The following is a 26621-nucleotide window of genomic DNA, read 5'->3' as shown; positions in this document are numbered from 1 at the left end:
TTACTGGCCAGGGAAGAGAGTGTTGTCACTGAACATACAAGGAATGAAGAGCTGCCGGTACTCCAGGGGCAGGTGCTGCTCCACAAGCACGTGAAGGGAGACTTGGTCTGTGCCAGGCCCTGCCTTCGCATCAGCAGGTCCAGGTTCTTGACCTCACAGTCTTGCGGCCAGCATGAGCAGCAAATGCATCTAGGTCATTGCAAAGATGCTGAAAATACTTGTCCAGGCTCTTCTCCACCATCTCAAGAGCCTTCGTCTTCATGGTCATTTTAGCATAGAAGCTGAAGAGCTTAGCATGGTGGCTTAGTCCTGTCTTGTAGGGATCTTGATGGAGTCTGGGGCCAGCAATTTGGGCCGGGGGAGGGGGAAGCCTGGCCAAAGAGGCTCCAGAAACTCTGAAGATGAGACTGTAGTGCTAGTCGGTGGGGCTGGCTCAAGGAACTCAAGTTGTCTGGCCTGAAGAAACTCCGGGATGCTGGAGCCGACTCCAGACTTGATGTCCTACCTGCAGTGTCCTTATCCTCTGAAGATCCTTCTGGCTCCTCGGCCTCAGTAGCCCCCAGGATCCCTCTGCTTCTCTCACTTCTGTGTGTGTCTCGGGCTCTTCTGCTCTGGCCGATGCTTGTGTTCCTGCTGCCCCCTTCCCTTCACTCATGCTCATGCTTTCTCCATTGTTTCCTCTGTCTCCTCACCAACTCCGTCCTGGAAGGGCTCTAGTTCATCTTCTCCAGAGATACCATTGCTGGTGTTTGGGAAGCCCAGAGCAAAGGCATCTACCTCCTCTGCATTTCCTGCCAGAAGCTGGAAGAAGAGATTGTAGAATTAAATGGATAGAGGACCAAAGTGACACCATTACAGAGTTAGTTAAGTAGAAGGAAGCAAATTAGACAGTGTGGAAAATTAAGATGGTAACAGAAGAAAGCCATCTAGCAGTTTCAGTGAAATGAAGGGGGAAATGATAAAGTAATCTGAGAGATGTTCAGGTTCGTAGTATATAGGAAATGTTGATCCAAAATAAAGATGAATGGTGTGATGGAAGTGAAAATCCAACAAATGGAATTTAAAAAAATACATAATACTAGAAAATATTTCTGAAATTGAAACTAATTCTCACAGATCAAAAGTGCACTGTTTTTAAGAAATTCATTAGAATAACCGATTTCATGACATTCTGGTAAAGTGATTGAATTTCAAGGATTAAGAAAGAATTCATTAGGTATCCAAGAACTTACAAAGGGAATAAATCTGGTTGGGCTCAAATACCTTCATGGAAAAATGGTGTGCCAGAAGATAATAGAACAATATTTACAAAATTCTAAGGGAAGAGTATGTCTCAAGAATATTATAACCAGGAAGATTAATATTCAAGTACAAAATGGCAATACTGGTGTACTTATTCATATAAAAACTCAGAGAATATGCTATGCCTCATTCCATGTTAGAGTGAATCCACATAAGAGACAAATGAAGAAATCATTGTAAAATAACCGATGAACATTGAATCCAGGTATACATAAAATAGAGTATAAATAATTGTGAGAAGTATTTTTATAAGGTAAGTCAATGTATATTAATAAAAAGTAACATTTAAAATAATAACAACTCTAACTTTTAGATTAATATATTATAATACAGTTTTTAAGGTTTTTTAATGTATAGTTTAGAATATGGCCAACTTCTAAAATTCTGTTTGGAATTTAAAATTTTTATTAAAAATGCAGTAATTCTTTATAATCTGAAGGAAGACAAATTTAGTGATATAAAAATTACCTAATTTTTTGAAATATAGAGCATAAATGGAATTCATTGGAGCATCTAAGTTTTTAGGAAACATCTGCTTGTACAGGGTGGAGCAAAAGTAGGTTACAGTCGTGAGCACATAAAACAAATTATTCTTGTATTACTATCTATTAACTAGAGGCCCAGTGCATGAAATTTGTGCACCTGTAGGGTCCCTAGGCCTGGTTGGTGATCAGGGCTGATCGGGGCCTTCCTTCTCCTGGTGGCCGGCTGCCAGCCAGGCCTTGCTTCATTCCGCGCCACCCCCTGGTGGTCAGCACATAGCATAGCAAGCAGTCGAACTCCCAGTCGGTTGAACTCCTCAGGGTACAATTTTCATATTAGCCTTTTATTATATAGGATTATTGTGTTATTTTCCATACGAACAACTATAAACCCACTTTTAGCCCCACCCTATATATAGTAACCCTGGTATAGAGATTCTAAGGCTGTTAAGTGATTTAGTAAAAGACACAATCAAAGCTCTTAAAAATACTTAAAGCCCTATAATGAGCATCTCACCCACAGAGTTAGGCATTAACTCAGTGGTTATTTATTTGTAGCTCAAAGATGCAAGATAATATGCTAAGCATTTGACACTTTCTGTCCTCTATGTAAACTCTGACATTCACATTGGACCAGATAACTTTTTCAAAAATGGTTTTAAATCAAAGCATCCTGTTTAATTCCTTAAAGTGAATACAGGTATCACATACTGTGAAATTCCCATGAAGTCTAAAGGACCTCTTTGGTGTAGTTGAAAAGGTGAAACCTAAGTTGCTCTCAGATGCATTGTTGGGTTTGGAAAAACAGAGGGGAAGGTGGAGGCATCAATTTGGAAAACAGTTTAATAAAGACACAATGGAAGAACTAGATTTATTAAAGCACTAGAGTAAGGAATTCATAAATGAAGTAGAATATGGTAAGAGTTGAATGGTAGGTGAAATTAGCTCCTATTGTCAAGAGTCTTCAGAGCTTGCTAAACAGTACTGGTAGCATATTCATTGCAGATTTTTTAAAAAGATATTTTTATTGATTTCAGAGAGAAAGGGAAAGAGAGAAACATCAATGGTGAGAGAGAATCACTGATAGGCTGCCTCCTGCATGCCCCCACTGGGGATCGAGCCCCAAACCCTGGCATGTGCCCTGACTGGGAATTGAACTGTGACCTCCTGTGACCTCAATACTCAACTACTGAGCCACACCAGCCAGGCTCATTGTGCAGATTTTAAGTGTGTGCATAGGATCCAAGGAAGATAAAGGTTTTGCTAAGGTTAATCTACCATCAATGGAGGAGATTAATAAATAAATGACTTTATTAATTAATTCAGAGTCTGGATATAACTGTTCCTATTAAGGGAGAGTAAAAGAAACAGATTCTTACCTTTTTGTTCATTTTTTGAAATACATAAATGTTTAAGTTTTGTTGTCAACTTATTGAGATTTTTATTTTCTGATTTTCCTCATTCTTTTAATAACTCAAAAGTTCTTTTTCAACTCTAAATTAATTGAGTATTCATTTATACTTTTTCTTTGTTTCCTTTTATTTTTAATTATGCTTAATTCTCTAATTCATTGGGAATATATTTTGTTAAATGGTTTTAAATGAGAATATATATATATATATATATATATATATATATATATATATATGCTATTGTTACATACTTAGTGGATATTCCTGCTTTCCCACATATACTTGTGGTCTATATTTTTAAAATTTTTTTTACATGAGAAGATCTATTATCAAGGCATATCTTTCTTTCCATCTATCTCGTTGACCTCTCTGTTTTCTCTGTCTCCCATCAACTACTGTACTACAATAACTGGTTTACTTGTGTGTATGTTTAAATACTTTTTTATTCATATTGGGATTCATAGACCAATAGCAACATTATCTCTTTGGACCTTATTAGATCCTTGCCTGACCAACTGAATTAAAATCTGAATCTTATAAAAGATCCCCTGATAATTTGAGTGAGCATTAAGATTTGAGATGCGCCCTGACCGGTTTGGCTCAGTGGATAGAGCGTCGGCCTGCGGACTGAAGGGTCCCAGGTTCGATTCCAGCCAAGGACATGTACCTTGGTTGCGGGCACATCCCCAGTCAGGGGTTTGCAGGAGGCAGCTGATCAATGTTTCTCTCTCATTGATGTTTCTAGCTCTCTATCCCTCTCCATTCCTCTCTGTAAAAAAATCAATAAAATATATATTTTTTAAAAAAAGAATCCCATCTGAAAACCTAAGATGGGTGGAGGTAGTTTAAAAAAAAAAAAGATTTGAGATGCACTGCTTTACTAGATCTCTGAGGGCAAATATTATTTATCATCATGTCTTCAACTCCCTGGCACATAGTATTTGCTCAGTAAGTATTTGAAGGAGTACATTAATTAGGTATTTTAATAAGATAAGGAAAAATTTATCTGTGCATAATTACTAAGGAGCATCAACATGCCTAATTTAATGAGGTAAACACAATTTTGAGGAGCCATAGGAGTGCTTATAAATGCTTACAGTGCAGAGGTGTGGATTGTGACTTGTCCTCAATTTTTTTCAATTTTGTATAACATGATTCCTGTTATATGGCACCAAAATCAACCTGAGAACATGAAAGTTGAAAATAGGAATTTTATTTTGCCCAAGGCATGAAGAACTATGGAAACCTAACTTTGGGAAATGGAACTTGCATTTTCCATCTCTCTGATGAGGCATTCATTCTCTGTATTCTCATAGTCATTGTCCTTACTTCTTCTATCTTACTTAATGCTTAGCATCTACTTATCTGTCCAAATACTATAATGTTATGTCCTCAGATGCAGGGACCATTTCTAATTACTTTTGAAACTTCAGTCTGAGAATATGTAATTATTGATTTATTTTATTCTTACTAAAAAAAAAAAAGAAAGAAAACTGTCTTGTAAAGACACAATTATGATCACATCCTCTGGAAGAGAAGCAGAGACCTTCCTCCCATCATTTTTCATAGAACTAGAGGCCCGGTGCATGAATTCATGCATGGGTGGGGTCCCTTGGCCTGGCTGGAGATTGGGGCCGACTGGGGGGGCTGGCCAGGGGGATTGACCACGGGAGGTTGGTTGGCAGAGGGGAGGACCGTTGGAGTTGGGCTGGCGGGGGGAAGCTCCACGGGAGGTTGGCCGGCTGGCCACGGGAGGTTGGCTGTAGGAGTGCACTGACCACCAGGGGACAGCTCCTGTGTTGAGCTTCTGGCCCCTGGTGGTCAGTGCGCATCATAGCAACAGGTTGACCAGTCATTCGGTTTTTTGGTCGCTTAAGCTTATATATATATACACTAGTGGCCCGGTGCATGATATTTGTGCACTGGGGAGTGTGGGGGTTCCCCAGCCCGACCTGTACCCTCTCCAAACTGGAAGCCCTCAGCGGAGCCCTCTCCAATCCAGGAGTTTCTGTCTGTCTTTGCAATCATATGAGTGAATTGTCTGAAACCCCAACTCAGTTTGGTTTGTTGCTCACAGAATAATAGAGGCATTTATTTTCTTTGCTTCATTGGTGGAGAATTCCTGGAAGTTTTAGGATATCTTCCCTTTAATTTTTCCCATACACTCTGATTTTACTTATGTCTCTCACCTTTGCTTTCCCTCCATCCCCCACCTCAACAGTAACTTGCTCCAGGCTCACTTTGCTCTAGTGTCTAGGAGATCCGTCTGCCAACAGAACTATGATTCCCAGCATTCCTGGTGCTCTCTGCACTCTGGGCTTCTGCTTCTGGTCCTGGGGCTGCCACCAAAACTACTATTCACAGAATTCCTGGTGCTCCCCGTGATCTTGGTTTTCCCTTCCTGCTCTGTCTCTGTCCCATGGCCTCTCACTCTGCCAAGTCCTCCAAGCCGCCAGCTCTCCTCTGCTCTCTGTCTGGCTACTTGGGGAGCCAATTTCCCCAAGTGACTCCACTCTCCGCCGGCTCTCCCACTCTGCACCTGTGTATGCAAATTAACCCACCATGTTTGTCGGGTTAATTTGTCTACTCACTCCTGATTGGCTGGTGAGCGTAGTGGAGGGGTGGTCAATTTACATGTTTCTCTTTTATTATATAGGATAGATTAGAGGCCTGGTGCACGGACTCGTGCACCAGTGGGGTCCCTCGGCCTGACTTGTGCTCTCTCGCAACCCGGGCCCTCAGGGGATGTGGGAGAGCTGGTTTTGGCCTGATCCCCACAGGCAAGACCAAGGGACCCAATGCACTGGGCCTCTAGTATGCATATAAGATCTTTAGTTAATCTCTTTCTGCCCTTTGCCCCGCCTTCCCTCTGAGATTCATCTGTCTGTTGCACGTTTCTATGCCTGTGCGTTGAGAGTCTGCCCCCTGGTGGTCAGTGTGCATCATAGCTACCAGTTGAACAGTTGGACAGTTTCTTAGGCTTTTATATATATACCAGAGGCCCGGTGCACAAATATTTGTGCACTCGGGGGGGGGGGGGTGTCCCCCAGCCCGGCCTGTGCCCTCTCACAGTCTGGGACCCCTCGGGAGATAAGACCTGCTGGCTTAGGCCTGCTCCTGGGTGGCAGAGGGCAGGCCCAATCCCTAAGTGCAGCCCCTGGTCAGGCTCAGAGCAGGGCTGATTGGGGAGTTGGGGCGCCGCCCCGTCATGCACAGAGCAGGGCAGAACGGGAGGTTGCAATGCCACCCTCAGTCATGCTCAGGGTAGACTGATTGGGGGGTTGGGGCACCACCCCCTGGTACACTCAAGGCAGGGTCGATGGGGAGGTTGTGGTGCCACCCCCGTCACACACAGAGCAGGGACGATCAGGGGGTTGGGGCGCTGCCCCCTGTCACACACAGAGCAGGGCCGATAGGGGAGTTGGGGCACCGCCCCCTGTCACACACAGAGCAGGGCGGATCAGGGGGTTGGTGTGCTGCACCCTGTCACACACAGAGCCGCAGGGCAATCGGGGGATTGGGGAGCTCCCCCCTATCAGGCACAGAACAGGGCTGATCAGGGGGTTTGGGCGCTGCCCCCTGTCACGTTGATCCCGGTGCCGGGAGCCTCGCTGCTCCACTGATCCCGGTGCCGGGAGGCATATTACCCTTTTACTATATAGAATAGAGGCCTGGTGCAAGGGTGGGGGCCGGCTGGTTTGCCCTGAAGGGTGTCCTGGATCAGGGTGGGGGTCCCCACTGGGGTGCCTGGCCAGCCTGGCTGAGGGGCTGAGGGCTGTTTTCCCGCTGGCAGTTGACTAAAAGCTCCCAACTGCTCCTTGTTTTCTTTTTTTTTTTTTTTATTCTGGGCCAGCTTTAGCTCTGAGGCCTCACTGCTGAAAACATGGATACAATGTTGCGGTCCGGGGCTGACTGAAAGCTGGTTTTGTTTAGCTTCTTATTTGCAACATAGTAATAGTTGCTTAGAGTTGTAGTTGAGAGTCCGGCAAGTGAGGCGGGGAACATTGGAGTCTGCAGTTCCTGGAGGAAGCAAGTCTCCCTGCTCACTTCAGTGCATGGCTGCCGGCCGCCATCTTGGCTGACAGTTAATTTGCATAAGGATATGCTGATTAGCCAATGGGAAGGGTAGCGGTCGTACGCCAATTACCATGTTTCTCTTTTATTAGTGTAGATAGATACTTATAAATATCTTTATTTTCCCAATTTGGTCATTGTTATGCGATTATCAGAACACATTTTTTATTGCTCAGTTTCTCACTATAAATAAGACATCAACTCTCACCACATTTATTTAATTGTTATGATTTTGACAACAGTCATAAAAACTAAAGAACATAAAAAGTCTTTACACATATTTTATTACTTGATCCCCAAAACAACTTTTGAAGGTAAGATATCATTATGATTACTCTGAGCAAAGTAGAATTGAGAGTGAATTTCTAGTTTCATACTATATATTTCAAAACATTTATATTGCTTAATGGTATAAACCATACACCCCTAAAGTAGAAGGTTCAATTATTCTTTTATAGAAAGAATTCTGGAAACATTAAATATAAGAAAAAAATGTTGATTCCTCTGGAAATTTTATTGTCTGTTACAAAACAATGACAATAAATATCTTTTAAGATAAATTAACTTATTAATGTCATCTTTTATTGAATCATTAATTTTCTTACATGAGCTCATGTATTCTTATAAGGTAAGATCAGTATGCAAAATATTTAATTTTAGCTTTACTTAAAGAATCAGTAGAAATATTAAGTGTTTTCATATTTAGATACTTGTTCATTGCAAAATTCCAGACACAAACTCTTTATTTGTTAGGTTAATAGATACTGAGCTATTATGGCAGTCAGTCTGGTGTGGGGCTCATGTATTTCACAGATTCAAAGATGCCATTATTTATAAAACTGTTAATTTAATATTAAATTTTGTACAATCACCACTTCATTGATTGTATGCTAAAATTTTAAGATGCTTTCTATTTTCAGATCAATCTTACAACAGAAGAAATCCAGTTTTTTCTGCTATCAGCATGAAAGTAGTGCCCAAGCTAACCAAGGATGCATTTGCTCTTTATAAAAAATCTGCTGCCCATTTATCCATTTCAGTGTACCATTTAGAGAGCACTGCCAGTGCTCAATAAAGGCATCAACTGAAATCACCATCATGGCAACACAAATTGATTCCTTATGTGGAAAAAAATCCCCAAACTGCTGATAGGCTATTTAATATCTCAGTTTCCATGTTATTTCTCTGGAACCTAAAATAGATTTAATCATGTCCTGGTTAATTGTTGAACATGATTAAGAGTTTTACAATATCATTTTTTCATTGAATAGACACATTATTCAGAAACTATGAACATAAATGGCCCTATTGTAATGATCATTGCCTAAATTGAGAGATTTTCAGTTTCAAATAATTGAATATGCAACTAAAAGTGGAAATTAACTATATCAGAGAACACTAGGTGGTTCCATGGTTGGTTCAACAGCTCAATGGTGGGACCAATGTATTCATGCTTTCCATCTCTGCCATTAGCTGAACTTAACATATCAGCCCTTTTCAAGTCTATATCGGGCCTAAACCAGCAGTCGGACATCACCCGAGAGGTCCCAGATTGGAAAGGGTGCAGACTGGACTGAGGGACACCCGAAATTCGTGCACCGGGTCACTAGTATATATATATCCTATATTATAAAAGGCTAATATGCAAATTGTCCCCTTGGGAGTTCGACTGACTGGGAGTTCAACTGCTCGCTATGACGTGCGCTGACCAGCAGAGGGTGGCACAGAATAAAGGAAGGCCCCGGCCTATAGCTGGCAGCCAGAGGAAGAAAGGCCCCAGCCAGCAGTTGGCAGTCCGGGGAAGGAAGGCCCCGATTGACCTTGATCACTGGCCAGGCCTAGTGACCCTACCCGTGCACAAATTTTGTGCACCAGGCCTCTAGTATATATATATAAAAGGCTAAGCAACCGGCTGACCAGCCGACCGGCTGGTAGGTATGGTGCGGACTGACCACCAGGGGGTAGAGACTCAATGTAGGAGCTGCTGAGTGACAGCAACTTTGTAGCATGCCCTCTCACACTCCAAGACCCCTCGGGGGATGTCAGACTGCCAGTTTGGGCCTGATCCCTGCAGGCCAGGCCATGGGACCCCACTTGTAGGAGAGACCCCGCTCACTCAACAAACACGCTTCGAGCCCCTGCGCTGCCCTAGGCGAGGCTGGCCAGGGAGGGACCACGGGAAGTTGTCTCCAGGGCGTGTCCGGCCCATCTCGCCTACTCCCACTTCGCTGGCCACCTTCTAATTAATTTATTTTCAATGTGCATGAATTTGTGCACTGGGCCTCTAGTACATTATAATGCTCTTACTAAGAATAAATGGTTAGTGAAGGCTTGCCAAAATCCACTTTCTCCCCATGAGTTTAGACACAGTGCTAATTCATTTGAACAGGTTGCATACAGAATTAATATTGATGCAAAAAGGAGTTTTTATGTATTCATTTTGAGCATAATCTTGTAATTATGACTTTAATTCACTTTCCTCTGTGTATAAGTTGCCTATTGCCTTTATAACAAATTACCACAAACTTGGAGGCTTAAACAACAGAAATTAACTCAAAATCTGGAAGCTCAAAGTTCTTCGGAGGTTCTAGAGGAGAATCTGTTCCTTACCTTTCCTAGCTTCTGGCAGCTACTGGCATTTCCTGGCTTGTACTGCATTGTCATCTTTTCCTCCATGCTCACATTGCCTTATCTTCTTCAAGACTGGTGACCTCTTGCAATATTTGGCTCAGAGGGTGTTGAATTTTTAAATATGGTAGCCAGAGAAAGCCTCAGGAATCTTCCCTAAGAAAGGGAACAAATGTAGCAGAGACTTTAGGATCACCCAAATATCTAGGCTATATCTGTGCTTTAGACACCTTTCTCTCTTGCTGCGTGACTGAGTGGTGGCCTTTGGAATGTAGAAAAAAGCGATACATGCCACTTTCAGGCCAGCTACTCAAAATTGTCACAATTACGCAAATCTCCTATTTTCTGTGTGACCAGAGTTAAAGGACTCTAAGATGCTGGTATTGCTGAAAGGTACCTGAAATCTCTGCTTTCATGAGGTAGAACTGGCCAGGGGTACTTCCCAACTCTCACTAAACTGTGACATTAGCAAAAACCAAACCAAACCAAACAGATAAAACAAAAACCATAAAAAAACCATTAAAAAATACTCCTAAATTATATTATGTTAAACTACTTAGATGATGTATAGTGTATCTTTTAGAGCAGTAAATGTTAATGACCTTAACCAATAGTCTAGTTCTGTAGCTATCAGAGAGGTGTGTCTCAGGCAGAGGCCCTGAGCCTGGATCAAGTTTGGTGTGCTGGAGGATTCCAGGGTATTTGAAATGGAGCTAGAGGAGGAGAGGAGTAGGAGATGAGGTCAGGAGATAAAGTGGAAATCATGTAGTGCTATTGTTAGATTTGGCTTGTACACTAAGAGGATTTATATCCAAAGAGAGATAGGATCTAACTTTCATTTCAAAATGATCATCTTGGCTGCTGAGTATTATGCTACGTGACATAAGCCAGTCAGAGAAAGACAAGTATCACAGGATCTCATTCATATGTGGAATCTAGTGAACAAAATCAACTGATGAACAAAATCGATCCAGAGACACAGAAGCATGGAACAGACTGTCAAGTCTCAGAGGAAAGACCAGGGTGGGTAGGTGGGTGGGTGCGAAGAGATCAGCCAAAGAACTTGTGCGCATACCGCATGGGCACAGACAATCGGTGGTGCAGGCCTGGGGCAAGGGGCAGGAGTGGGCTAGAAGGGACCAATGGGGAGAAAATGGGGACATGTGTAATACTTTCAACAATAAATATTTAAAGAAAGAAGAATTGATGTGAGAGGAAGTGCAAACAGAGCAGCCTGTTAGGAGAAGATTGCAGTAAAGCAGGTGAAAGGTGATGAAGGTTTGGCAAGAGAGCTATCGGTGGGGGATTAGACGTGTGGTGTGAGAGAAAAGGATAAATCAAGGATAATACTAGGTTTTCCACATCGGCATGTGGAAGAAAATATTTGCTACTAAAGATGACTAAAAAGATGACTCAAGCTTTTATTGAAGGGAGGGAGGAACGGGAAGACCAAATGACCTGTTAAATTTGAGAGGCCTTTTAGACATCCAAGTAATATTGAGAAGTAGGCATTTCAACCTGGAAATATAAACTGGGTAATAATCAGTAGATAGGTGAGATGAGATTAGATGGTTTCAGTAGAGCAGTGACTTTTAAAGAGAAGATACCAATGGAGTGAGTTCTGAGCACCCTGAAGGTCAGAGTCTGGAGACTTAAGAAAAATCAAGCAAAGGTCTCTGAGAAAAATCTCTGGAAAGAAGAACAATCAAGGAAACGGTATCCTGGAAATCATCTGGAAAACATGTTTTAAGAAAGAGAAAGTGTCAGCTAATTCAAACACTGCTGAGAAGTCAAGTAAGATGAGTAAAATGAGAACCACAAACTGCCTGAATTTAACAATTTGAGGTCAATCATGGTCTTGGCAGCCCTGCCCGCCGCAACCCCCCCCCCCCCCCCCCCCCCCCCGCCCAGTGAAGACATGAAGCTGAGAGCCTACAGGACCAGATTTGAGGAGCTTTTATATATATTTTAGATGAAAGGGGTCTTGGATCTTTGATCAGGGTTTTTTTTTTTTTTTTTTTTTGTGAGCTGTTATGGCTATATATTTATAGGAATTATATTTTTAAAAGGAAAAATAGTTGGTGATGCTTAGCAACATGAGGAAAAATTCTAGAAGAGTATACATGGGATCTAGCAAGGAGAGGGTCACATTGGATAGAAACCTGGAAAAGTCTTTCACAGAAGCAGGAAGGAAAGCCAAGTGTTGAGACAGATACAGGTAGTGATGCTTTTCATGGTGGAGGTTTGTATAGTTGTGTTCTGACTTTTACTATTTTCTTTGTCAAAAAGAAACCAGGATCAGTTAGTGAGATGGAAATAGATGTTAGTAAGTACAGAAAGGAGGAAAAGATTGAAAATCATCTTAAAAATGAAAAAAAAAATCAAGGAAGAAGGTAAATGTAGTATTCCACTAATTGATTGTGAAGTCAGGCAAGCATTGTTGTGGTGTTTACCATGTGTGGGTGACAAGTAGGAAGCAGCCACAAATTAGATTTAATCAGGGTAGGGATTTTGTCAGACTTGTAAGAGGAAGGGATCAAGGCAAGGGAATTGGGATCAGAAGTTAGAAACTGAGAGAAGCTTGACGAGGACAGAGACCTTGCTCATTTTGCTCACGGACATGACTTAGGCACCTAGAAGAGCACAAACACTTATAAGCACGAAAAAATTATTTATAAAAAGAAATCTAAAGCCTTGAAATATCAGTTAGGCCGGGAGGCCTATGAGAACAGGAGGGGGTTGAGAGAAAGAGAGAATAATGGTAGAATTAATGGCTTCTAAGTATTAGAGACTTTAAGAGATATTTAAATGTGAGTGAGCTATTTATCATTTCAGAGACTTTTTCCCCTCAAAAGTAAAATTGCAATATGTAATTAATACTATCACTGCAGTAACTTACAAAAATGCTTAGTAGAGTGCCAAGCATATAGTAAGCACTCATTTTATTTATATATATGTGTATGTATATATATATATATATATATATATATCCTATCTAATAAAAGAGAAACATGGTAATTAACCGTAACTTCGCTACCCTTCCCATTGGCTAATCAGCGAGATATGCAAATTAACTGCCAGCCAAGATGGCGGCCGGCAGCCAGGCAGCTGAAGCGAACAGGAGGCTTGCTTGCTCCAGTGACAGAGGAAGCCAAGGTTCGCCGCCTGCCTTGCTGGCCTCTGAGCTGCTCTCTAAGAAACATGTTACAAATATAGAAGCTAAACAAACTCCAGAAACCTGCTTTCAGCCATCAGAGCTGGAGCGAGCAGGACCAAAACAATGTTTCAATTATAGAACCCAAACAAACCCAGATCCCTGCTTTCAGCAGCTGAGGTCTCAAGCTGGAGCTGGCTCTCAGCTCCAGTGACAGCCATAGAAGGTAAATAAAATCCAGAATGAAAAAAAAAAAAGGAAAAAGGAGAGGTTGGGAGCTTCAGTCACCCGCCAGCCTGAAAATGGCCCTAAGCCCCTCACCCAGACTGGCCAGGCACCCCAGTGGGGACCCCCACCCTGAAGCGGGTGTGACCAGCTGCAAACAGCCATCATCCCCTCACCCAGACTGGCCAGGCACCCCAGTGGGTACCCCCACCGTGAAGGGGGTGTGACCAGCTGCAAACAGCCATCATCCCCTCACCCAGACTGACCAGGCACCCCAGTGGGGACCCCCACCCTGAAGGGGGTGTGACCAGCAGCAAACAGCCATCAACCCCTCACCCAGGCTGGCCAGGCACCCAAGCGGGACCCCCATCCTGATCCAGGACACCATTCAGGGCAAACCAGGCAGCCCCCACCTGTGCACCAGGCCTCTATCCTATATAGTAAAAGAGTAATATGCCTCCCAGCACCGAAATCAGCGAAGCCGAGAGGCCTCCCAAACCGGGGATCAGCAGAGCCGGGAGGCCTCACGCCCCGGGATCAGCGGAGCCATGAGGCCTCTCGACCCGGGATCAGCAGAGCCAGGAGGCCTCCTGGCACCAGGATCAGTGGAGCCTCCCAGCACTGGGATCAGCAAAGCAGCGAGGCCTCACTGCCCCTGTGTTAAGCGGAGCCGCGAGGCCTCCCAGCACTGGGATCGGATAAGCCGTGAGGCCTCCTGGCCCCTGGAGCAGTGTGAAAGGGGGCAGCGCCTAAACCCCCCGATCACCCTGAGGTTCTGTGTGTGACATGGGGCGGGGCCACAACCTCCCTATCCGCCCTGCTCTGTTCCTGACAGGGGAAGGCACCCCAACCCCCTGATCGGACCTGCTCTCTGCCTGATAGGGGGGAGCTCCTCAGCCCCCTGATCGGCCCTCCTCTGTGTGTGACATGGTGCAGTGCCCCAACCCCCCCATGGGCTCTGCTCTGTGTGTGACAGGGTGGAGCCGCAACCTCCTCATCGACCCTGCCCTGAGTGTGATAGGGGAAGGTGCCCCAACCCCCTGATCGGCCCTGCTCTGTGCCTGATAGGGGGGAGCTCCCCAACCCCCTGATTGGCCCTGCTCTGTGTGTGACAGGGTGCGGCGCCGAACCTTCCAATCAGCCCTACCCTGAGCGTGACTGGAGGTGGCATTGCAACCTCCCAATCCGCCCTGCTCTGTGTATGACAGGGAGTGGCGCCCCAACTCCCCAGTAGGCCCTGCTCTGAGCCCGACCAGGGGCTGCACCTAGGGATTGGGCCTGCCCTCTGCCACCCGGGAGCGGGCCTAAGCCAGCAGGTCATTATCTCCTGAGGGGTCCCAGACTGTGAGAGGGCACAAGTGGGGCTGAGGGACACCCCCCCATCACCAGTGCACAAATTTTTGTGCACCAGGCCTCTAGTATATATATATATATATATATATATATATATATATATATATATATATATATATATATATATGATTGTTATACAGAGTGGCATATGTATTATTTTCACTTTCATTTCTTGGTTTAAGTAAACCTGTTGGCACCATATATGCCAGGGTATTTCTCTATATTATTACCAAAATAGTACTTTCGTGACTAAAATTAAAGACAACTTACTGAATTGAGAGAACAATTAAGTTAAATGCACTGTTCAGGAACTTCTAGGAAAATCAGGGTTCTTTCATTATTTAAAGTTCAAATTTGCTCTAGCCTGTTAATATTCTATTGTATGTAAAGCCCTCCTAGAAGTGACTCTTCTAGGTTATATATTTTGCCAGCTGTTGTCCACAAGCATGATGAACAAGGGCCAACCATGGCAGTTGACTGCATCAGCTTTAGGTGGATGGATTAGATTCCACGTAATGAATACAGACCTCTCTGAGAGATGTGCAAACTGATTAGGGTTGTGCAAATACATAAGGGAGCTGTGTTCTTCATCTTCTTCTGCTCACTTGCCATCTCTCTATCATCCACTTTTAATTAAAAGATTAGTGGATAATTTTGAAAAATAAAACAAGGGAGGAAGTACCTGCTTCCTTCTATGGTTTCAGGTAGCAGGGTTATTGAAAGCAACAACTTTTTGCCAGAAAGAGGTTTTGGATAGAATACAGATCTCATCTTTCATACACGTGGCTTTTTATCTTGACCCGTGTATGCAAGTTATAAATTAGTAAGAAACATGATGAGATTTGCTCTACATTTTGTGTTTTAAGGTAAGTAGCATGTTGGTTTTCTTGCATATATTTGCTTTCTCTCTCTCTCTCTCTCTCTCTCTCTCTCTCTCTCTGGTATGTTGACATTTAATTTCATGGTTTTTTTTTTTAAGTATGTTTATTGATTTCAGAGAGGAAGGGAGAGGGAGAGAGAGAAATAGAAACATCGATAATGAGAGAGAATCATTGGTTTGCTGCCTCCTGCACACTCCACACTATGGAGTGAGCCTGCAACCTGGGCATGTGCCCTGATCAGGAATCGAAGCGTGACCTCCTGGTTCATAGGTTGACACTCAACCACTGAGCCATGCTGGCTGGGCTATTGTCATGTTCTTGATTGCAACTGAGATAGATTTATATTTTGAACCTCTGAGTGCAAGTGGGTCAGATTTGCTCACCCTTCATCTGAACCATATCTAATAGTCTTCAATAGTCTCTTCGTTTTCTTTATTCAGGTTAGTGAACTCCCAAACTTAGTTGAACACGTAAGCAATAAATACATAGGTCCTAAGGACAGGGATGTATAAAACTTTTACAGTGACTTGGAAAGAGTACTGAATTCTAAGACAGGGGATTTGGGTCTTTATTGGATTCTACAGCTGGCAGGTTGGGCTTTTGTTTCCTTGTGCTTTAAGTGAGAAGTGAATCTTGTAGGTGTTTGATGGTCCTTCCATTTGCAGGGGTTACATGAATGTGGATTGATTACTGGAGTTGATCTAAGAATGTCTGAAAGTCTGTCATAGGTCCCAAAAAGAGTGCAAAGGAAAGACTAAAGCCAGGTATCATTTATTATTATTATTATTATTATTATTATTATTATTATTATTTCTGTGTGTGTGTGTGTGTGTGTGTGTGTTCATATTTGGGAAAGAGACAAAAGGAAAGTCTAGCGCCAACCCTGGGGCATTAGCTACATTCTAGGCAAGAGGTAAATGTGGAAGATTTAAACCTCATCTTTGTCAGAAGGCAGCTGAGGTAACTACAGAAGGATTTTCTTCTCTCAGGAATATAGAGATAATTCTGTTGGTGGTGTCTATTCTTGCCTCATTTTCCATTCAGGAGTAAATTACCTAATTCGAAGTCACACTGACAGATCTTATGAAGACACAAATCATTCTAAATTTCAAATTAAAGATTACCTTCAAATTGATCATATGTATTCTCAATTGTATATTAATAATATTAACACTCCGGTGTGGGGTGAATTTCCCGCCAAAATATAAGATGGCGCGGGCAATTATTTAGGTTTCCCGCGCAAAATCAGGGATTTTTATGATACCTATTACCCCAATGGGTATGAAACGGTTCGCATACGCAGGTAGGTATCTTTGTGAATGGCAAACAAACAAATATTTGGTAATACGCAGTTACAATCGGCCCGAGTTTACACGTTTCCCGCACTCCACCGCAAATCTATGAACCGAGTTAAGACGGCTCCCGCGGAGTACGCGCAATTCACGCGAGCCGACTTAACTCGTTTCCCGCAATGCAAGTGTTAAATTATGTTTCTATCTACTTAGAAAAATCCTATATAATAAAGAGCTAATATGCAAATGGTCATCACACCCTCATGCCCTCACACCATAACAGCTCAGACACTCAACACTGGAGAGAGAGGAATGGAGACCAGCCAGGCTGTGGCCTGGGAGAGGGACAAGCCCCCCGCCCCGTGGTCCTGGGAGCCTGTGGCTGTGGCCCGCCCTCCCAGGGTCCCCTGCAGCTGTGGCCAGCCTGGGCAAAGCCAGTCTAGGTCCTGGGTGCATTTAATTTTTTAACTTTTAGTCTATGGAGAAAATACTAGCATTTTCTTAAATATTAGTTAAATAATTTTGAGGATGTTGAGAAATACAAACACTATAATTATTAGTAGTTGGTTAAAAACTCATTTGTTATGAAGAAATTTTTGAGGTTCTCATCAAACTGTAACATAAACTAGGAAAAAGAGATAAGCTGATATATCTGCACTGACAGCTAAGAACAAATCTTAAACTCTTATTTGTGTGGTATCTGATATTTTTTTCCTTCCTAATAATGAAAATATACATACTAGTACAAATTTACATGTATTTTTTAAAAATATATTTTATTGATTTTTTTACAGAGAGGAAAGGAGAGGGATAGAGAGTTAGAAACATCGATGACAGAGAAACATCGATCAGCTGCCTCCTGCACACCCCCTACTGGGGATGTGCCCGCAACCAAGGTACATGCCTTTGACTGGAATCAAACCTGGGACCCTTCAGTCCGCAGGCCGACACTCTATCCATTGAGCCAAACCGGTTAGGGCATATTTTTTAATTTTAATAAAATTAACTTCATTTATCTTCCTTTGATTTTTTATCATCTTAGTTTCTTCAGATATGAATTGTTTCAAAAGATGGTGAAAAAGTAATATTATCTGTAAGTAAAATTTATGGTAATGGTAACTACCAATGAAAATTCCATTTACCATATGTTAAGATTAACTTATACACCTAATATATATTTTAATATATTGGAGAAAAGAACTTTTTGGATGAAGCAATGGGCTTTACTTTTAAAAAGTGATAGCATGAATAAGGAAAGGATTGTGAGAAATTAAAAATGCCTTTAGAAACCTGCAGAGCAGATTAAGAACATTCTTTGTTTGCCATTTAATTAGTCATTAAAGACCCTAGGGTTTTATTTGAATTTTTCCAAGGCACTAATTTGAATGAGAAACTGTGATTTTCTTGTAAGAAGTTGTAGGAATTAGCTCAAAAGTATGCAGAGGACTTGCCAAGCTTCTACATCTTGACTTGATTTTGTGGTACTCTATTTTGTCTAGTCCTTATTTTATGGAGAAAATTATATGCTCTGTGAATTTTGGATTATATGAAGTTCTCTGAATCTTTTCAGAATGTCCAAAACCTACATTATTATAGGTTTTGATAGTCTGGGTAATTTTATAAATTGTGATAGATTTAATCTTTAATAGAAATTGAAATTATAGGAAAATTGTGGCGATAAAGTATACATTACTAAAAGTTTTTAAGGGGGATAGCCAGTACAGAAAGGTATAACTAAAAAACAATGTACATGGGAGTATGTTTATGATGTATATGTTATATAGCATCCATAGTGTCAAATTATGCTGTCATTAAGTAGATTTAGATATGGTAGATATGTAAGTTCCTTTATAGGTGTAATATTTTCTATCTTAGGAATGAGGAAGTACTCACTGTTTTTCAAGTTTCCACAAAATATATTGCACTAATCAGAATACTCCTGTCCAGGGTAACAAAAATCCTTTGAAGGGCTGTAACTTAAAAGAATAAAAAAAAAAAATAAAAGGCAAATATGCCTGCAGATGACAAACAATATCTACCTCTATAAATTAAGATATTGTTATTTTATAGTTAAAAACAATATATTTTAAACAGCATATTGAAGTCAAAGTACAATCACTGGCTGACTTGACTGAACCTTGGCTGTTCCAGACCTAAGTCAAGTCCTAGGTCCTCATTTCCTGCCACCTTGCTTCATGTCTCCCACTTTCTGAGTTTTTTTTATTCAGATGTTCAGGCTTAGCTACCATCTTTAGGCATGTATCTTTTTTTCAGAAGATATAATGATTAATGAAATCAATTCTGCTAATAGTAAATATTTGACCTTATGCTTCCATTTTAGTGATTTAGCTTCTGCCCTAAGACCAGTTTAACTCCTATGGCTTATTTTCAAGAAAAGTCCCTACTGGTTCCTCGGTGCCTGAATTCTTGACTTGGTGGTGTGACTCTGCATCCTTTATGCGATTGCCCTATTTCACTGAATTGTTTCATGGCTCAACTGTATATGTACACAACCTATTGGTTCTTTTCCTTTGGAGAACCCTAGGTAACAAGTTTAGCTGTTTTATAAATATAAATTGTTCTAAATAACTCTTCTAGCCAAAGTTATCACCACCCAGTAGGTATAGTTTCTTCCATTCTTTCATGCACTCAATTTTTATATTTTACTGGAGAGTGATGCTTTAATTCCTTGGTAATCATTATCATCTTAGTGTAAGTCACATTGATTCAAGAATAGGGCAACAGGATAGATTTAATTATCATTAAGTAGCTAGAAAATGTTATATATATATACGAAGCAGGAAGAAGAGGGCCTCTTGTGATTGCTACCCAGGTAATAGACTGAGGATGAGAAAGGAAAAAACACATAGATTTTCTATTTTACTCAAGTGAGCCTTCTTGGGGAATTAATAAACAGACAAACAAACAAAACCCAAAACAAAACACCAAAAAACAAGCAAATAAAGCCAATTATCAAAAGTCATAGTCATTTTTTAGCGTTTTTTTTTTTAATATATTTTATTGATTTTTTACAGAGAGGAAGGGAGAGAGATAGAGAGTTAGAAACATCGATGAGAGAGAAACATTGACCAGCTGCCTCCTGCACATCTCCCACTGGGGATATGCCTGCAACCAAGGTACATGCCTTTGACCGGAATTGAACCCGGGACCTTTCAGTCCGCAGGCCGACGCTCTATCCACTGAGCCAAACCGGTTTCGGCATTAGCGTTTTTTTTAAGTCAGTTATTTTAAACCTTAGTAGGTAAATTGAATACCTAAACATTATATGTAATGATACTCTGAATCAAGAAAGAATTCAGAGATGAGATTACAAGCAGGATCATATTGCTTGATATAAAACTTTTCAGAGCATAAATGGAAGAATAAAACATATTGAATTTTGTCATATATAACCAGTTTTATTTTATATATTATTCCACATATAATTCAGTTTAATATATAATACTACTTTATTATTTGGCTCTCCAGAGAAGAATATTTCATGTGAAAAGTCATACATTAAAAAAGGGCCAAGGGAGATATTTTACATATATAAGGTATTTCCAAAAATAGGATGGAATTACATGACAGAATGGATCTACAGAATGAAGATCCATTATCTTGTTTTATTAAATATAGTTATATTTAATAACAGGACAAAACAATGCTACTGTTCAATAAAAATACCTTAATGAGCTTGGCAGTGATCACCTTCTTGCTAATATCAAGCTATTCGCATTTTTTAAATTACTCTTTCAGTCTGGCTTCTTTCCTATTGATCACTCACTTCTGAAAACATGTCCCTTTCTCAGCTTTCCTTAAACAGTGATTTAACTCCTCTGCCAGCTTCCCTCCTGGGTCTTTTGCTTCTCCTCATATGCCTTTCCACTTTGCCTCCTTTCAGTCCACACTCTATCCTTCACTGAACCCAGTTATTGCAATGGTATATGGTTTACCTGCCCCAAATTGATTTACCCATTGTGGTACTGCTTAACCAGTTTCCAGGCTGGATAAGTTAAAAAAAAAACCCATCTTAGATATTTTACTTTCCTTCATTCTGCAGATCTATTGTCATGTAATCCCACCCTATTTTGGGAAATATTGTATATTCACATCTTTTCAATTTACACATCTCCATTATTCAGCCAACTCTATAGCAACGTGTTCGTGGATTGTTATCAGAGATCTTTGGTGATTTTGCTTGAATCTAGGTTGCCCAGCAACACAATCTAATTTGTAATCTCCCCCCAACCCCAATTAATTTTCGCACATCAATTATATTGTCCAGTCAACATGTATTAAATTCCCATTATTTACAGAAGTCTGTGTTTGACATTATATGATGTACAAAGCCAAAGAATATAGCAAGAGACCTAACCTTCAAGAAGGGTTCCATTTATTAATAGAATAATACAAATAGCTAAAAAATGGAATGCATACAATTGTATAATATATATGCAAAGATTTCTAAATAAGTTCCAATATCAAGCAAGGAGAGCAAATGTCAATTTCAATGGATTTTTAGAATATGTGTTGCATTTAAACTGGCAGAATTTTTAGAATTAATATTCGGGGTATAAGAGTTCAAGAATAGGAAATGTAGGAATTGAATGCAGTATTTTAAAAGCCTTTGAATAAGTTTACTCAAGGATAAAAATAAAATAGAAATAGAAAATTAAAGATTGAAAGTGATGGTTGATATTAGACCATTGAACATAGATGGATAAATATGTAAAGTGATAACTATGATAAATGTATAAATACATAGATGAAAGTAAAATGAGATGTATAAATATTAAATAGATGAAAAAATGGGTAGATAAATGGATAGGCCGAATGCTAGATATAGAAAGAACATTATGTATAAAGATACAGGAATTTAAATGGCTTCAGGAGAGATTATAAGGAAATTACTTTGAATAATTTCTGTTATTCTAATTATATTAGGTTGCAATGTCACCTGTTGATTTTTCAATAACAGGGTAGGGATTGAGGCTTTGCCCAGAAATTAAATTCAAAGGAATATTTCCCAAGACTATCTTCTGCTTTAGGTAATAGGAGCAAGGTAAATATGCACCTAGAAATATATACATACTATATGTGTATACACACACACACACACACACACACACACACACACACACACACACTAGAGGCCTGGTGCATGAAATTCATGCATGGGTAGGGTCCCTAGGCCTGACCAGTGATCATGGCCAATCAGGGCCTTCCTTCCCCGGCTGCCAGTCAGGGCCTTTCTTTGTTCCGCACTGTCCCCCTGCACATCATAGCGAGCGATCAAACTCCCGTGTCCTGGTTGAACTCCCAAGGGGACACTTTGCATATTAGCCTTTTATATATATAGATATAGTATTATTTTTCAAAATGTGTGGCCTGCGAGACCTGTTGTTCATGTGTCTTCTCCAGCAGCTGGGGCATCCCCACCTTTGGTGTTTCTGGTGTAAATTACTTGAGCTCTGTGCCTTGAAACTAGCTTAATAAGTCCTTTACTAAGGAGCGCCTGAAGGGCTGCCCTGGCCAAGGAGCCACACATCTTCAGAGTCTATGAGACAACAGCTGGCATTATAAGCTTATAGTTGGGAACTTCCTTACAGAGTTTGTCATATGTTGCTTTGTCCGGAACTTTGCCTTTGGACCACTTCTTTTTGGCCTTGTCCCTGGACTTTGTTCACAGGGTCTTCGTCTATCTTGCCTGACTTTTCAGCATCTTTCTTCTTGTTGTTGGTCCTTGGGCAGCATTGGGATACTCAGAGGAGGGCTTAGCCACTGCCTCGCAGATATCAGACCAAGAGGAAGCGCGAGTCTCCACCCTAGAAATATTTTTGTTTGTAAGTGAACTCTTGAGAAGTTGAGCAAGTTCTCCTTAGGGGACCTGCAGTTCATAGACTGAAGTAGAAGGCATTTCACCGAGGACACTATAACAGAATTAATTTATTTATTTTCTGCACTTTAGTTTTATTTTCTTAAATAAACTATAATATGGTATATCTCATACTTTAAAAGTCTCTCACAATACACAGAGTGCAAAATTTTTATTTTTTGTCTTGATAAATATTCAAGTGATTGAGTGCAGTTATTGTATAGATTCTTTAGAGTCTATTTAACAGATTACTCATTCTTGGCTTAGTAATAATTTTTAGATAAGAAGCAAACACTTTCCATTTGTTTTATCCATTCAAACCCTGACAAAAGTTTATATGGAGAGATTTAAATACCAACTTTCAAATTTAGATAAGACATTTTGCATTTTCTATGTCCTGTGTAGACAGTAAAGAAGACAACTTTTTTTGAATCAACCCTTTTGTTCATTATTTGATAAAAAAAAAAAATCTGTTCTCATTTGGGTATTTTTATCTAGGATTTATAACCAAGATAATTTTTTAATGAAAAAAATTGTAAATTCAGTGATACTGAATTCCATCAAGCTGAAAGTTAGACTTAAAATTTCTAAAGGATATAAATGTTGAATATTTACTGTGATAGATATATCCAACTATCTACATTTTACTCAGTATGATCATATATTGGCCTTAAAATAAATAATGCATTTTTCCAGTCTCCTAACAGTAATCAAAATGCAGGAAAAAGGAAAGATTGTGGTACAAATAGTTCCAGTAAAATTGTTCATTAGGAAATACATATCAAACCTCTATAATGTGTTTCCAATAGTATAGAGCAACGCTTAGGGCAAGGTGGTATAGTGTGAGCTTTTAGCTTTCATATAACTTTTATCCTTCCATTTCACTGGTTTCGCTAGAAGATACTTTTATTATCTTTGGCTAATTCATAGTCCCCAAAATATAATTATGGATTCCATTAGACCTTACAAATAATTTTCTACTTCAAGTCTCCAGTAATAAAATCAGCAGTGCAAGTGCTCTCAAATATCAAATTAATTAATATTGCTTATATAGAAAAATACCTTGAAATGATTTATTCTTAGCATTAATTTTAAAAATTGAATAGACCTAGTAAATGATTAACGTGCTATCCTTCTGACCATTTTAGGGCAGTGTTTGTATATGGCTAAACAAATAAATCTTTGCAGAGCGTAAGATACACGTCTGCTCTTTGCTTTCTTGATTGATTTGGATGACTGTACAATCATTAAGCTGAAGTCTCTCTTAAAGGGTAGAAAGGGCTGCTGGCAGGGATCCAGTTTGGCAGGCTCTTCTGTGTTGTGGTCTGTTTGGTTCATCCGTAGAGACATGGATTAAGATAGAATTATAGGAAATCCTATTGAGGTAAAGACCTACTGGATAAGAACGGGGAAAACTAATTTAAGCCTCTCTCCTCCTTCAACATAACCTTTTAAAATACTAGGTTACAGTGTGTTCATTTCACTTGTAATTCTGATATAAGATACTAATGGAAATGACATTTAAAAAGGAACTGACTTTTGTATATAAACTGTAACTGGTATGTCTTAAAAGTACTTTTCCATGTGGGCCATAAATATGATAACATTCTCCAGGTTGTGAGCATAGATTAGAAGCCATTAAATTCTAAGTTTGCAAAGATAAATATGTACAATGGCTATCTCTCACAGAGTGAAGGGTTCTGAAATGTTGATGTGTAGATTAAAATATTAGCTGAGCACTGTTACGGATTTCATAATTTTGTTGTTGCTGTTTTAATGGATCTGGAGCCTTCACAAGGCATCATTGTTTTTCTTTGGCCTTTAAAAATCCCATTGTGAAAACACCAAATTTAAGAAGAGAAGGGAACAATTTAGGTAAAAGGTAGCCTTTCAGCTCAACCCCCTGCATTTTGGTCCGTCATGGATGAGGGGCCCTCTGACCTAAGAGTAAGACTAATACCAGTTATTTACTCCTCACACCGTCCTATAATAAACCTCATTTTGCAGATAAATTTACAAGGAACTGAAAGAATTTAAATGACTTCTCCAAAATAAAAAAGTCAGCCAGTTGAGGTAGCGAGGAGATGAATTAAAACCCTCCAAATCACTCTTGTATTTTCTAGTGGTGTCAGCTGTGTCAGCTATGTGAGTAGCACAGACTGCTCTCAGGAATTGAAAAAAGAAAAAAGAAAACCCAAGGAGGAATTAAAGAACAAAAAGGAAAGAAACAGCTCAGAGTTTGGCAGAAATATCCCTGATGCCCTGAAATGAAGGCAAGGATTCAGATTCCAAGGGCACAGATGTGTGGCTTGCAAGGAAATGGCCCCTGGCCAGCCAGCAGAACACCCATCCAGGGAAGGCTCTGTCCTGGTGCGAGGAGAATAGAATGGGGGAGGGTCAGCGATTGACTGGTGTACCCAATAAAAGGAAAAGGCCACAATGTTGCTTGCTCAGCTAACTTACTATTTTAACCAAACTTTTGGAAGCCATAGCTGATGAAAGTATCCAAAAAACATTTGAATAGTTGCTGTATGAAACAGCCTGGAAAAGGAGAATGGAAAGACAAACAGAAGGAATGATAGCGTGGGTCTGGGGGGGCCCCCCACTGCTGCAGGAGAGTTATCTCAGCTCACTGGAAGCTTCCAGGGAAGGAGACAGCTTCTTTGGAGCCATTGTCCTGCGATTCTTTTCCCAAGTGTCTCTGTATTTTGATAGGCCTAAGTATTTTAGCCACTGATGAAGAAACAAGTAACTGTAGTATAGTGCTGAAAAAAATCAGAATTAATATTTTTAAGGACTAAATATGCCTTCTTTGCTTTAGGAATAGCCCATGTTTAGTTAACTAAAAATGACTTCAGTCTTTTCCAGGAAGAACCTGTCTCTTTTCCACATAACTCCTCTTTCCTAAGTCATTTATCTTTCTCTTTTATTTTTATTTACTAGAGGCCTGGTGCATGAATTCGTGCACCAGTGGGATCCTTTGGACTGGCCTGTGGGATTGGGCTGAAACCAGCTCTCTGATATCCCCTGAGGGGTTCCGGATTGTGAGGGACTCAGGTCAGGCCAAAGGACCCCACTGGTGCACGATTGGGGCCAGGGAGGGATGCAGGAGGTTGGCCAGCTGAGGAGGGACTGCTGGAGGGCTCCAGGGCATGTCCAGCCTGTCTTGCTCAGTCTCAATCAACCGGATCCCAGCAGCAAGCTAACCTATGGGTCAGAGCATCTGTCCCCTAGTGGTCAGTACACATCATACAACTGGTCGAGTGGTCGACTGTCTGCCTGCTGGTGATCAGTGCACGTCATAGCGAGTGGCTGAGTGGTCTTAGCATATCATCAGCATATTACACTTTGATTGGTTGAACGGCCGACCAGACAACCAGACACTGCATATTAGGCTTTTATTATATAGGATATGTTTGGTTGGAGGGTGGTAAGGGCGAAAGGGAAAAATGAGGCTGTAATTTTAAAGTTTTAGCCTATTTTCTGTGTTTTTTAAAAATGAATAAAGAACGTAAAATGTAAAGAAATCTACCCAGTTTTTGAAATAAGTATTTATTGTGTGACATAATATGTAATGTTCATTATTAGTACAAAAATGTCTTCAGTTAACATAGTGTTTAAACTTAGTATGTGCATGTGTGTGTGTGTGCACTCTGTCATCTATCTATCTATCTATCTATCTACCATCTATCATCTATCATCTTTTTCTATCTAATGGGTTATTAAAGTGGACTTTACCCATTATCTCCACTCTCAAGCAAACTGAAACATAGCTGATGTTGCTGATAGGTATGCATATGTTCTATACACACATACTTGAATAATCTATGCTGGATTTGCCAAGAGTGTGTAAGTACTGCTTTCTTTGAGGATAATTGTCTGCCTAACAGAAAGTGGTGGGGAGGAGGGAAAGCTGTGGATGCTTCTTACTCTTTAATCC

General features: G+C 40.6%; 2 pseudogenes; both read right to left on the bottom strand.

Annotated features, from left to right (window-relative positions):
* Positions 1 to 9946, bottom strand: LOC139002699 (centromere protein T pseudogene; annotated as a pseudogene).
* A 12264-nt stretch (positions 9947 to 22210) lies between these two features.
* Positions 22211 to 25354, bottom strand: LOC139002697 (small ribosomal subunit protein eS25-like; annotated as a pseudogene).
* Between the last annotated feature and the right edge of the window lie 1267 nt (positions 25355 to 26621).

This window comes from Myotis yumanensis, unplaced genomic scaffold (assembly GCF_028538775.1).
Source record: "Myotis yumanensis isolate MYYU_CA2020_CCGP unplaced genomic scaffold, mMyoYum1.0.hap1 SCAF_2, whole genome shotgun sequence".
NCBI classification, from domain to species: domain Eukaryota; kingdom Metazoa; phylum Chordata; class Mammalia; order Chiroptera; family Vespertilionidae; genus Myotis; species Myotis yumanensis.
Note: the sequence above shows the minus strand (reverse complement) of the source record. Positions and strands in the feature narration are given on the sequence as shown.